Genomic DNA, 15356 nt, shown 5'->3' on the forward strand with positions numbered 1-15356 from the left:
GCCCACCAAGAGGAACTGAATAGCTTGCTAATAATAACAATGTGAATAAAGTAAATGGTACATTTTGGGTGTTGTTGTTGTTGTTGTTAGATGCCCTTCAGTTGACTATGACTCACAGTGATCCTATGAATAAAAGATCTGAAGCCCATCTCTGGTATGTTCAAGACTGTTGCTACAGTCATTGTGTTAATTCATCTTGTTACTGCTTTTGTTGAGTGCTGTCAAGTTGACTGCAACTCATAGCAATGCTGTGAGCAACAGATCTGAAACTTGCTCTATTGTGTGCCATCATCATTATCGCTGATGTACTTGAGCCCTTCGTTGCAGTCACCATCCTGTTGAGGCTCTTCCACTCCTACATGGTCCCTTCATCTTTCCAAGCATGACGTTCTTCTCCAAGGACTGACCCTTCCTGACAATATGCCCCAAAGCAGGTAAGAAAAAAAATTTTCCATCCTTTCTTCCCTGGTCATAAATTCTCCAAGAGAGATTTGTTTGTTCTTTTGGAAGTCCATGTGATATTCATTGCTATTCTCCAATACCACAACCCAAAGTCATTGATTCTTACTCTGTCATCCTTAGTCATTGTCAAATTTCCAGATGGATAACAGTAATGAAAAAGACCATAGCTTGGATCAGGTGTATTTTAGTCTTTAAATTGAAGTTATTGCTCCTCAGTACTTGTGAGAAGTTATTGACAGTAGATTTTCACAATGTAACACATCTTTTGATTTCTCGACTGCTGGTACCAAGAATGTTGATTGTGGATCCACATAAAATGAAAATAATTGAAAATTCCATTCTTTTCTCCATGATGTTGTTTCTCATGATGTTGTCTAATGGCCCAGTGGTGAAGATTTTTGCTTTTGTGAAGTGGAGATATAATCCAGATTAAAGGCTGTAGTCTTTTTCTGCAGCAAGTGCTTCAACTCTTTTTGATATTCAGCAAGCAAGGTTGTACCATTTGTATAATGCAGGTTGTTGGTGAATCTTCCTCCAATCCATACTGATGCAACATTCTTCCTCATAAAGTCCAGATTCTTGAATGATTTGCTCAACATACAGATTGAATAGGTAGGAGAAAGGCTAGAGGTGACATCTTTCATGATTTTAAGTAATGTAGTGTTCCTTTGCTCTGTTCACACAATTGTATCCTGGAGTAGGTAGGTATATGAGGTTGGAGACAAAATGATAGAATTTTGCACAATGATTTGTTAATTTCAAATGTTGTGTACTGCCGAGTCAGAACCAACCCATAGCTGGCCCTCTATCGGGTTTTTCAGAAGTAGTTATTTGCACAAGAGAAGATTGCCCATCCTTCTCTCACAGAGCAGCTAGTGGTTTTGAAGCACATGCCTTCGGGATTGCAGTGCAGCTTTTTACTACTAGTCCACCAGAGACACCATTTAATGGACTACACAGGAATCAGATTTATTACATCTGTGGAAAGAAGCATTGCAGAAGTTAAATATCAGCAGTCAAAAATAAGCCAGGTGGAGTAGGAAAATAAGCAAACAAATAGACCAGGTACTAACATCAATTATTCATATGCAAGAAAAATTGGAAGAGGTAGAAAATGAAAACAAAACCATGAGAATAACAATGTGACCTGTCTTATCTAAATTTTAAAACCTTCTCAAGATTAGGTTTGAGCCAATGAACACTAATGATTGAAGACTAAATGAGTCATGGGGTTCCATCAGAGATGTCATCCAGGAAGAAAGAGAAGAGAGAGGAGAAAGAAAAACCAAAATTAATGTTAGAAGAGACTCTGAAAATTATACTAGAACATTGAGAAGCCTAAATAATGGGAAGAAATGGTGAAATAAAAGTGTTGAAAAAAAAATTCAAAGGACAGCTGGTGAAGACAAAGCAAATATTGCAATAAAATAAGCAAAGAGCTGAAATAAGAAAATAAAAAAGGAATAACTTGCTCAGCATTTCTTAAACTGAAAGAACTGGAAAACAAATTCAAGCCTTGAGTTGTAATATTGACGGGTGCCATGGACAAAAACCAGAAGGAAATAAAATAATATATAGTCACAGAATCAAAAAGAATTGACTAGTGTGCAACAATTAATTAATGAAAATCCAACTTTTCTGTAAACTTTTGTTAAAATCATACTTTTAAAAAAATTGACTGACACAGAACCATTTCAGGAAGTAGCATACAATCAAGAACCAATGGTAACAGAGGAAGAAGTTCAAGCTGTACTGAAACATTGGGGGGGGGGTGGGGAAAGGCCTCAGGGACTGATGGTATATCAACTGTCATGTTCCAACAACCAGATGCAGCCCTGGACATGCTTACCAGATTGTGGCAAGAAATCTGGAAGACAGCTACCTGGTCAAATGACTAGAAGTGTTCCATATTTGTTTTCATTCCCTAAAAAGATGTCCCAACAGAATGCTGAAATTATTGAACAATATCATTAATGTCACATGCAAGCAAAATTTTGCTGAAAATTATTTAATAACAGCTAGAACAGTAAGTTGACAGAGAACTGCCAGAAATTCAAGCCAGATTTAGAAGATGTCAAGAAACCAGGGATATTATTGCTGTTTGTTCACATGAATCTTGAATGAAAGCAGAGAAAACCACAAAGATGTCTATCTAAATTTTATTGCCTAGGCAAAGTCATTTGACTGTGTAGATCGCAACAAATTACGGCCAGCATTGAGAAGAATGAGAATCTTAGACCATTTAATTGTGCTCTTGTGAAAGCTGTAACTAGACAAAGAAGCAGTTGTCCAAACAGAACAAGGAAATAGTGACTGATTTTGTTTAAAAAAAAAAACAAACCAACAAAACTCTTGTAGTACAATGCAAATGAAATGTGTACAACACTAACTTGGCAACTGGTCACTTTTGCCATCCTTCCAAGCTTAAATTGAGCCACAGCAAAAAAGGATAGCAGAAAGCTTGTTATCATTAAGAAAGAAAATCCAGAGAGGATATAATGTCATTTGCATTGGAGATCCTTGTACAAATCAGAGAGAGTTGTAACACTAGAGGAACTATGTGAGAATGCAAGATGGCATGAGACTAGTCAGAGGCAGTGGTGAGCAATAGTAGCTATAGAGCTTGCTGACAGCACGGATGCCTTCAGGCATTTGTTGGGAGGCCAGTCTTACCTGAAGAGTAGGAGTGCCAGTAGGCACATAGTTAGCAGAGCTAAAAGAGCTTTGTAACACTTGCTTGAGGAGGGCAGAGGCCAAAGCCACAAAGATGAGGATCAAGAGAGTCCTACTTTTGGCATGGCTGAGAAGCCTGTTCTGATTAAAGAAATGAATCCTGAGTGTTCCTGAACATGAACTGTAATCTGTTACTTCCTTAATATACCTTGTAATTGTTAGTGTTGTCTGTGAGTTCTGTGTGGCCATTGCAATGAATTATCAAACCCATGAGAGAAGTGGTGAGTGTCGTGGGAGGAAGAGTTTGTGTTAGAATTGGTAGAAAAATAGTATATGATGCATAGGGCATGTCTAACTGCATAAGAATTGACATTGTGCTGTTTATGTTGCTATTCACGGGAATTCTTCCGCCTTGTGAAGTTAGATTAGAGGTTTTCACCTTCCTCACAAATTCATTCTTACAATATGTATTGGATTTATTTTAAATTAATTGTTGTTATTTTGTTGTTATGTATTGTCAAGTTGCTTGTGACTCAGCAATCCTATGTATAATAGCCCCGAAACCTACTCTATCCTGTGCCAACCTTATTGTCTCTGACACAACTACTTTCATTACCCCAATCACTGAATCAATCCATTTCATTGAGGGTCTTCCTTTCTTTCACTGTCCCTCTACTCTTCCAAACATCATGTCCCTCTTCAAGGACTGGTCCCTCCTTGCAGCATGCCCAGAGTATGTCAGACGAAGCCTCAGAATCTTTGCCTCCGAGGAGCAGCCTGGTTTCACCCTCTCCTGGCAGAACTTGTTTCTTTTCCTGGCAGTCCATGGTATATTCAACACTCTTCTCCAGCACCACAGCTCAAAAGCATCAGCTCTCTTTCTGTCATCCCTAGTCATTGTCCAGCTTTCTAAATTAATTAGCAAATGTATTAAATTTCAGTTAATTTCAATATCTAACATGGTAAATATAAATGAGTACAACCCATATAAATAAATAGCTTTCTTAAATCATTAATAATTTTTAAGAATGTAAACGAGTTCTTAGATTAAAAAGCTTGAGAACCTCTAAAAGAGAGGGTCAATATAACATTTTGGTGTGCATTGATTTTATAAAGAAAATTGCTAAAATTAATTTTACAAAGTAACAAACCTTATCAGTACTCTAAATTATACTGAAGTTTTATTCCTTTTTTAAAGCTCATGGTTAAACACAAAATAATAAAACTGCAATATTTAAAGTATACTGTTTTGAACAAGTTAAAGCTTATGTTTCTATTTTTTGCTTTATCTAATGTCATAATAACTGTAGAACACTTACTATAATATCCAGGCACTTTTTATTCAAACATTGGAAAACAGATTTCTAGATTATTCTGACAGAATTCTATTCTCCTAAAAGCCAGAGGGATGTGCTTGCTTCAAACATTTGCAGAAATGATTTCTTTTTTAAAAGTAGCTCTGTCAGCTGGAGAGCAGAAACAGGAAAAGAATAAACTTGCTGAATGAGGACGGGTTGGAGTAGGCCAGAATTTCCATCATTATTCAGTAAAATTGGCATTCCCGCTTCAGCTAAGAGAAACCCAAGTGTGTGGAAGGCCTGTAGGCCAGCGCCATCACCTACATCCAACCCAAAGTGCTGTTGTAATTTTTAAGTTCTAGTTGCAAGTATGGTTCTGATTATGACTCTAATTGGCAGCAATGGACATATGAGATTTTTGTGTTTGTTAATGTGCTACAAGAAGCCCTGGTGGTGCAGTGGCTAAACATTTGGCTGCTAAGCAAAAGGTCTGTAGTTTGAACCCACCAGCTGTTCTGCTAAAGATACAGGTGGCAATGTGTTTCCATAAAGAAACCCTGCTGGGGCAGTTCTACTCTATTCTGTAGGGTCACTACCAGTTGAATTAACTCTATGGCAACAGGTTTTGTTTAATACACTACAAAAGACCTTTGTATCAGTTACTCAATCTGTGAATTGATCCAATATATCCCAAAGATTTATTATTATAAGGACCAAACTAAGTATGCACAAGTCATTTGAGAAATTACTGTTGTTGGGTAGCATGAGTCAATGCTGAGTCACAGTGACCCTGTAGACAACAGATCGAAGCCTTGCCCTTTCTGCACTATCCTCACACTCTCTACTCTGCTCAAGTCTGTTCCTGTAATCACTGTGCTAATCCAGCTCCTTGAGGGTCTTCCTCTCCTTTTTCAGACTCTAGCTTTCCAACTCTCCTTTCCCTGGGCCTGGTGCCTCCCTTATAACTTGCCCAAAGTATGTGAGACAAAGTTTCACCATCCTTTTTCTCTAAGGAACACTCTGCTGGTACGTCATCTAATACAGATTTTAAATTTAACTTGAGAAATTAAAAGTACCAAATGAAGGATAATAAAATATGCTTAGAAGCGTTATAGAATTGTGGTTTTAGAGTCAGGCTAGTCTGGACTTGAATTCTGCTTTTCCGTTTATTACATTTAAATTTAAACAAGTGTGTTTATCTGTGTGACCTTCAGGTTTTGTCCACTATAATACTTATAATAATATCTATCACATGTTACTGTGAGGATTAATGAGGTAAAGTGCTTGCTACAAGTAAAGTGTACAATAAATAATAGGTGTTGCTATTAACAACTAAGAGATTAAGAAAGATGAGCTATCTAATGTCTTACTTCAGTTATTCACCACTCACAAGTTCTTTGAGACATAAAAACTCTTGGGAAAACAAAATAAAACAAAACACTAGGGGAATAGTTGTTCTTATGTACTATAAATCAGACCTGATTCATAGCTGACCCTCCAACAGGTTTTCAGAGGGTGTCAATTGCATTGGAGGAGACTGCCCATCTTTCTTCCTCAGAACAGTTAATAGATTCAAAGTGCCTTTCGGTTAGCGGCAAAATTCCTTAGCATTGAGGAGATTTGGTGGCCTAGTGGCAAGAAGCTAAGCTGTAATCCTAAAGGAGTGCGGTTTGAATCCACCAGATCCTCCGCTGGAGAAAGAGGGGTAATCTCCTCCTGTACCAATCGGATCCGATTTGTTGGTACACAACAAGGGGGGGAAAACCCAAAAAAGCACAATTCCTTACCTTTAGGTTAACAGATCTCCCCTGGGTAATAGTGTTGCTATTGTTTTCATCAAGTGTCATCAAGTTGTATATAATTCACAGCAACCATATGAACAACAGATTTGAACTTTGCCTTGTTCGTCTCTGTTATACTTGAACCCATTGTTACAATCATTGTGTCAGTTTATATTGTTGAGAATCTTCCTCTCTTTCCTCTACCTTTCCAAGCATGATGTTTTTTTCAAGGACTAGCTCTTCCTAACAACATGCCCAAAGCATGTCAGATGAAGATTCACCATTCTTGCCTTGAAGGAGAACCCTGGTGGTCCACTTGCACTTTTTCCAAGACCTATTTGTTTGTTCTTTTGGCAATCCATAGAGTATTCTATACTCTTCTCTAACATCACAATTCAAAGTCATCTATTTTCCTTTTATCCATATTCATTAGGCAACTTTCAGATGCATAGGAAGCAGTAGAAAAGACCATAGCTTATATCAGGTACACCTTAATCTTTAAATTGACATCCTTGCTTTTCAGTACTTGAGGTTCTTGACAGCAGATTTCCCCAATGCAACAACACATCTTTTTATCTCTTTCCTGCTGGTACCAAGGGTGTTAATTGTGGATCCAAGCATAAATCAATAACACTTTCAATCTTTTCTCCATCTATCATAGTAGGCCTGGAGGTAAGGATTCCCCCTCCCCCCCACCCCCAATGTTGAGATGCAAGCCAAACTGAAGGCTGTAGTACTTGATAATCTGCAGAATGTTTTCAATTCCTCCTCATTTTCAGCAAGAAGGTTGTTTCATGTGTATAAAACAGGTTGTTGGTGATTCTTCCTCTGATCCTGGTGCCACATTTTTATAAAGTCCAATGTCTCAAATTATTTGCTCAGCATGTAGATCCTAGACCAAGTAGCTGTTGTCCCCGTAGAACAGGGGAACACTGCATGGTTTAAAGTCAAGACAGGTGTGCACCGGGCCTTTGTCCTTTCTCCATGTATGTGTATGGCTGATAGCAGATGCCTTTTAAGGATACAGTTAAGATTCTTCTTTTCCTTTGACTATTCCTCTTAGTTATCTGGTCAACGAGGAAAACATATCGCTTAAAAAGGTTATGAAACTAGAAGAAGAAATGTTTTGTCTTCAAAGGTTCTATTTCAAAGAGTGCAAGAAGTCTTGATATTATCAAGGATTTCATGAGATTCGATAGTTGCAACTCCATGGTACACAACAACAACCAAAACCAGCTCTAATATTTCTGATCATTGCCAAGCACACTCTTCTTTTGGGTCCATTGTGCTCCATCTCATTCAAGGTTTCCCTCATTTTTGCTTTCTACTAAACTAGTGATTGGTTTTTACTGTTGACATATCTAGTATAAGGAAGATGAAGTCCTCTATTTTCTTAGATGCCATTCTTGCATCTAAGGAACTCTGGTTCTATTTTCTCCTAAAACTGATTTATATATATATACATATTTTTTTTTTGCAATCTTTCATTCAGTGTCATAGTAACATCAAACATGTGACTCATTGTCTCTAAGATTTTGTGGAAAATTTCATTTTCTTTATGTCTTTTAGTGGTTGATTTTATTCCTATTATTAAAATGTATTTTGCAGTCAGAAAAAGCATAATATTTTATTTAAAAGATATTTTTTTCTTTTGGCCCAGGCATATATTCTTTTAGGCTTCCCCAATTAATAAAAATTAACTTATCTGATTTGCTGCTAAAATCTGAGGCCCTGAGGACACACAAAAATAGGACAGGTAAATTTTATGGAGATGAGAGGGAGAGAATGCCAGTAACAGGCTCTGTGGGAGAGTATAAGAACACTGAGCCAGAAAAAGCAAGATTAAGTTATCAGGGAGTACAATGTGGGTATCTGACATGGGAGAATAGTTTTGTATAGGCCTGGGCCTAAGTCTTATCTAAAATATGCTCTTTCATGTCACTTAAAATATTCTTTATTTCATGAATATTAATAAGGTAATTTCTCTCTCTAGGCACAATAGTTATGTTGAACCACTTGCCTTTAGGATTGCAGTTCAGATTCTTGCCACTAGGCCACCAGAGCTCAGGCATGAGAGAGCTTGGAAAAAATATCATATGAAGGAGTTTATCATTTTTTATTTTATTCTTGTGTGTGTGTGTGTGTATCATCAAATCGGATCTAATTGTACAGGAGGAGATTGCCCCCCCTTCTCCAAAAGAACATCTGGTAGACTCAAATCACTTACCTCTGGGATTGCAGTGCAGCTTCTTGCCACTAGGCCACCAGAGCTCCCTAGGAGTTTATCAAGCAAGCCCTGTTGTTTACATGCCATCAAGCTGGAACTAACACATAACTGACCATCCAGTGGGCTATCAGAATTTTGCATAGGACTGCATAGGACTAAGCACTAGAAAGATAATTACCAGAAAAGATATTTTTTTTGCCTTGAGAGATCTAAGGAGACAGGGTTTTATTTACTTAGTACTGTTTTTACTTCTTGCCAAGCACCAGGCACTAAATCCCCCTGTTGTGGAATTCATTCCAATCACAGTGACCCTCCACTGGTTGGATTTCCAAGGCTATAAATCTTGACAGGAGGACACAACCTCATCTCTCTTCTCCAGAGAAGCCACTGGATTCAAAATGCTGACCTTTCGGTTAGCAGGAGCATGTAACCTACTATACAGTGCTCCTTTAGGCACAGCATAGGTGCTTAGGGTAAAAAGAAATTGATGAGAAACACATTTCTTATCCTCAATGAGCTTACATCCTATTATTAAAGATAGAGGAAATAATTATGACATGATTGAGGTTATAAGGACAGGGTTTAATGGAGTAAGTAACTGAGGGGGACTTGTCATATGATTCTCTTTTCTCAATGAGTCACTTTTCTCCTCATGCCTATCCTACGTGTAACAGAACGAAACATCTGCATCCTCCTCCTCACGTTCATTGCTGTGAGAGCCCATTGACGCAGTCAGACATCAACTCATCTTACAGAGGGTCTTCCTATTTGTTTTCTTCAGGGACTGGTTCCTCCTGATAACTAAGAATATGAGAAAAGATCTTGCCGTCTTCATGTCTAAGGAGTGTTGTGACTGTATTTCTGTATTCAGATGTGTTCATTCTTCTGTATATTCAATACTTTTTCTTTAACATAGTAATTAAAATGCATCAATTCTTCTTCAGTCTTCCTTATTCACTGTGTAGCTTTTGCATGCATATAAGGTCATTTAGCCTAGTGTAAAAGCTGAGAAAAAGAATAGCCTCATTGTTTAACCTGGCGAAGTCAGAATATACAAATAAAAATTCAGTATAAGAAATAATTAGGCCATTCATACTTACGAAGACAAATGCAAAATCTTAACAATAGAATCAAAATTTAAAAATTAATCCATCATAACCAAGTAGAATACACTTCAGATTTATAAGAATGGTTTAATTTAAAAAAAAAAAAGAATGGTTTAATTTTAGGAAATCAGTATATAAACATATCCCTTTTACTTGATTAATATACTAAAGGAAAGAGAAGACATAATGATTATTTTAATAGCTGTGAAAAAAGAATTTGATAAAATTCAGCATCTATATATTAATAATTAATAATTATGAATAATAATTCATATTTTAAAATAATTGATTCTTAGCAAATAAGGACAAACAGACACTGCTCTTGATATGCTCACCAAATTGTGTCAAGAAATCTGGAGGATAATCACCTGACCAACTGACTGGAAGAGATTTGTTTTCATTCCAAATAAAATTGACCCGACAGAGTGAGGAAATTATCGAACAGCATCAATAATATCAGATGCAAGCAAGATTCTGCTGAAGATTATCCAAAAACGACTGGAGTAGCATGTCAGTAAAGAACTTAAGAGATGTGCAGGCTGGGTTTAGAAAAGGCCGTGGTACTAGGGGTATTATAAATAATGTTAGATGGATCTTGGCTGAAAGCAGAGAGTACCAGAGGAATGTCTATCAGTATATTTCATTGACTATGCAAAGCCATTTGACTGTGTGGATCACAACAAACTGTGGCTGACTCTGAAAAGAATGAGAATCCCAAAACATTTTATTATGCTTTTGCAAAACTATACTTGAATTAGGAGGCAGTCATCAGAACAGAGCAAGGAAATACTGTATGGTTCTAAATCAGGAAGGGTGTACACCAGTTATGTATTCTGTCTCCATACCTTTTCAGTCTATATGCAAAAGAGATCATCCAGGAAGCTGGACACTACTGTCTGAGGAGGGATGTGGCACCAGGATTGGAGGAAGATTCATCAACAACCTGCATTATGCAGATGACACAACCCTGCTTGCTGAAACTGAGGAGAACCCGAAGCGCTTGCTGCAGAAGGTCAAGGACTGCACACTACAAAATAAATTGAAGCTCAGCATCAAGAAAACAAAGATTCTCACCACTGGACCAATTGGCAGCATCATTATGGATGGTGAAGAGACTGAGATTGCTAACAGTTTTAGTTTGCTTGACTCCATAATCAACATTCTTGGTACCAGCAGCCAGGAAATCATGAGACGAATTGCATTGGGAAAGTCAGCTGTCAGGGACCTCTCCAGAGTTCTGAAGTGTAATGATGTCAGTCTGAAGACTAAGGTGCACCTGATCCATGCCACAGTCTTTGCAATTGCTTGCTATGCATCAGAGAGCTGTACAATGACTAGGGATGATAGAAAGATAAATGATGCCTTTGAGCTGTGGTGTTGGAGAAGAGTATTGAATATACCATGGACTGCTGGTAGAACAAACACGTTTGTCCTGGAGAGGGTGAAATCAGGCTGCTCCTTGGAGGCAAGGACTCTGAAGCTTCATCTAACATATTTTGGACATGTTACAAGGAGGGACTAGTCCTTGGAGAGGGACATCATGCTTGGGAGGGTGGAGGGACAGCACAGGAGAAGAGTCTTGATGAGATAGATTGATTCAATCTCTGGGGCAATGGGGATAAGTGTGTTAGAGACAATAAGGTTGACACAGGATAGAGCAGGGTTTAGGGCTCATGTACATAGGGTCACTATGAATTGCAAGCACATAACAACAGCAAATAAATGTTTAAAATGTTTGAAAACATTTGAAAATGTTTTAATAATTTCTTATGTAGAAGATATTATACTTAATGATGCATGTTTAGACAAATTCCCTGACAAGGACATTCATTACTACTATTTAACACTGAGGACTGTAGTCTTCACAATGGATTGAAGCTCAACCCCAAGAAGACAAAGATTCTCACCACTGGGTCAATTGGCAGCACCATAGCAGATAGAGAAGAGATTAAGGTTGTTCACAATTTCAGCTTGGTTAGATCCACAATCAACTCTCTTGGCATCAGCAGTCAAGAAATCAAAAGATCAACTGACAGCTGAGGAAAGCAGCTGTTATGGACAACAAAAACACTTTAACACTGGTGATGTAGTCCCTCTACAGTTGTGCTGTTGACCTAAAGGTGGCGCCTCCGTGACAAATTGAATTCACTAGCAGTTCTAAGGGAGAAAGATGGGTAATTTCTTCCTGTGTGATTTACAGCCTCCAAAAACCCACCAAAGGGTCAGATACGAATTGGTTCGTACTTGGCAGCAATGACTTTGAGGATCTGTTGTTGTTGGTTTTTATTTTACCTTGTCAAGTATTTCATTTTACTTGGGTCCACCATCAACATCCACTGTGCCATCAAGTCAGCTCCAACTCAAAATGACCCTAGGCAAAATAGCTCTGAACCCTGCTCTATACTGAGCCAGTCTTACTGCCTCTAACACACCTACCCTCATTACCCCAGTTACTGTATCAATCCATCTCATTGAGGTCTTCCTTTCCTGCACTGTCCCTCCACCCTTCCAAGAATGATGTCTTTCTCAAGGACTGGTCCCTCTTGCAGCATACCCAAAATATGTGAGACAGAGCTGCAAAATCCTTGCCTCTGAGGAGTGGCTTCATTTCACCCTCTAAGACAGACTTGTTTGTTCCCTTAGCATTCCATGGTATGTTCAACACTCTTCTGCAGCACCACTACTCAAAGGCATCAATTCTTCTGTCATACTTAGCCATTGTCCAGCTCTCTGATGCATAGCAAGTAATTGAAAAGACCATGATCTGGATCAGGAGCACCTTAGTCTCTAGACTGACATTGTTGCTTTTCAGCACTCTGGAGAGGTCCCTGACAGCAGATTTTCCTAATACAAGTTGTCTTTTGATTTCTTGACTGCTTTTGCCAAGAGCGTTCAAGAAATTTAAAGATACACTTCACCAAAGAGGACATTCAGATGACAAACAGACACATGAAGAAATCTTCAAAATCCCTAGCTATTAGAGAAATGCAAATCAAAACAACTATGAGATACCAGCTCACCCCAGTCACAATAGCAAAATTTAACAGAACAGCAAGCAACAAATGCTGGCAAGGTTGCAGAGAGATTCAAACTCTTATTCACTGCTAGTGAGAATGTAAATTGATACAACAACCACAATGGAAGGCTGTCTAATGCTTTCTCAGAAAGTTGGAAATAGAAATACCATTTGACCTAGCAATTCTACTGCTAGGAATATACTCTAAAGAAACTAAAGCCACAACTCAAAACAAATATATGTATATCCATGTTTATTGCTACATTATTCACAATAGGAAAGAGAAGGGTACAACCCAATTACCCATCAATAAACAAATGGATAGAAAACTATGGTACATCCACACAATGGAATATTATGCAGCATTGAAATACAATGAAATAGTAAAACATTACACAATATGCGGGAGCCTTGAGGATATTATGTTAAGTGAAACATCTCAGTCACAAAAGTATAAATACTGCATAGAACTGCTGTTCTAAAACAGGGCAGAGATGGGGGGAGGGTTGGAGAAGGAATGGGGAATTGGTGGATAGATAATGAACACTAAATTTGAACAGATTAGAGGAACAGTTTGAAAGGAATATATGATTATACATTATATGTTTGAAAACAGTTTGGAACAAAGGGGACATAGTGGGGGAAGAGAGATGAGGGAAGGGGGGAAATGTGCAATAATTACTACATTAAAAATAAAAAAAAATAAATTAAAAGATGTGTTGCACTGGGAATGGAGCTCTGGTGGCCCAGTGGTAAGAATCTGCAGTGCAATCCCAAAGCCACGTGATTCAAATCCACTAGCTGTTCTGGGAAAAAGGATGGGCACTCTCCTCCCACGCAACTTACTGCTTCTGAAAACCTACTGAGTTATAGATAGGTTCAGACTTGATAGCACGCAACAACAGCAACAGCATTGCACTGGGAAATCTGCTGTTAAGAACATCTTTCACAACAACAATTATTTTTTTTTGTGGACCAAAGATTCTAAGTACTATATGATTAGGTTTTACTAAATGCTTTTAAAGTGAAATAACTTCAAAATGAAATATTTGGGACTAACTGTATGGAACAATTCTATATTTAAAAATAAATATGGTAGTAATTTAGAAAAGAAAAAAAAAGTATGTCTTTCAAGTACTAAAAAGCAAGAGTGTTAATTCAAAGACTGCCTGATCCAAACCATGGTATTTTCAATTGCTTCATATGCATGAGAAAGATGGACAATGAATGAGGAAGCCTTAAGAATTGACACCCTTAAATTGTAGTATTGGAGAAGAGTATTGTATATTCCATGGACTGCCAAAGGAACAAACAAATCTATCAAGAAAAAAGTACAACCTTAGAGACAAGGATTTTGAGACTTCATTTCATATACTTTGGACATATTGTTGGGAGGTACCAGACCTTGGAAAACGACATCATGCTGGGAAGAACAGAGGGTGAGCAAAAGTGAGGAAATCCCTCAGTAAGATCAATTGATATAGTGATCACAACCGCAACCTTGAGCATGGTGGAAATCATGAGGATGGCACAGGATAGAGCTGGGCTTCAATTTGTTGTTCATACATTTGCTCTGAGTAGTAGTTGAATTGACTGGACCTAACAAAAACAACAGAAATTTAGCACTGTATTAGAAGTCAAGCCAGTGACTATTCAAGAATGGGAACAGGTATGCAGATTGAAAAACAAATGGTCCACCACAACAAGATAAAGGTAAATAATCCAATAGAAAAATGGGCACAGAATATGAACAGGCACTTCACCGAAGACAACATTCAGATGACTAACAAGCACATGAAGAAATGTTCTAAATCCCTACCTCTAAGAGAGATGCAAATCAAAACAACTATGACATGTCATCTCACCCCAGTCAGAATAGCAAAATTTAACAGAACAGCAAGCAACAAATGCTGGTGAGATTGTGGAGAAACTGGAACCCTTATTCACTGTTGGTGGGAGTGTAAAATGGTGCAACCACCGTGGAAGGCAGTATGGCGCTTTCTCAAAAAGTTGCAAATAGAGATACCATTTGACCCAGCAATTCCACTACTGGGAATATACCCCAAAGAGACCATAACTGACATCCAAGCAGATAAATGCACACCCATGTTTATCATGGCTTTGTTCACAATAGCAAGAAGTTGGAAACAACCTAAGTGCTCATCAAAAAACGAATGGATAGAGAAGCTGTGGTATATTCACACAGTGGAATACTATGCTGCATTGAAAAACAAGGAACTCATGCAATATTATTCAAAATGGGTGGCCCTGGAGGACATTACACTGAGTGAAGCATCTCAGTCACAAAAGGACAAATACTGCATGGTGCTACTGTTGTAAAACAGGACTGACCTTGGGGTTGGGGAGAGATTGAGAAAGATGGGTTCAATAATGTATACTGCACTGAAATAGAAGAGGGAGAAAACTGTTTAAAGGAATATGTGATTAGGTATTTTTGTCAAGACTCCTGTTGAGTGACCTGGGGAAGGGTTTGTAAAACAATGAAAGAATTTTTCTTTTACTTTTCCAAGAGGGTAGTGTTCTGGGGGGGAGGGTTGAGAAGGGAGAAATGTGCAACAATGAATGAATGGAAATCCAAAGTCTCTGTAAATTTTTACTGAAATTAATAATAAATTTAAATTTAAAAAAATTTAAGTTACAGTAAGGAAGGCAATGGATATATAACTGCTCATGCTAATAACACTACATCATGGCATGGAGGAGGAATAGTGGAACTGTATCCACATTTACAATACTCTTCTTACCAAAACCATTTATGGAAAACAGGAACTG

This window comes from Elephantulus edwardii, unplaced genomic scaffold (genome assembly GCF_000299155.1).
Source record: "Elephantulus edwardii isolate Elephantulus edwardi_28Jun2011 unplaced genomic scaffold, EleEdw1.0 scaffold00384, whole genome shotgun sequence".
Classification (NCBI taxonomy): Eukaryota; Metazoa; Chordata; class Mammalia; order Macroscelidea; family Macroscelididae; genus Elephantulus; species Elephantulus edwardii.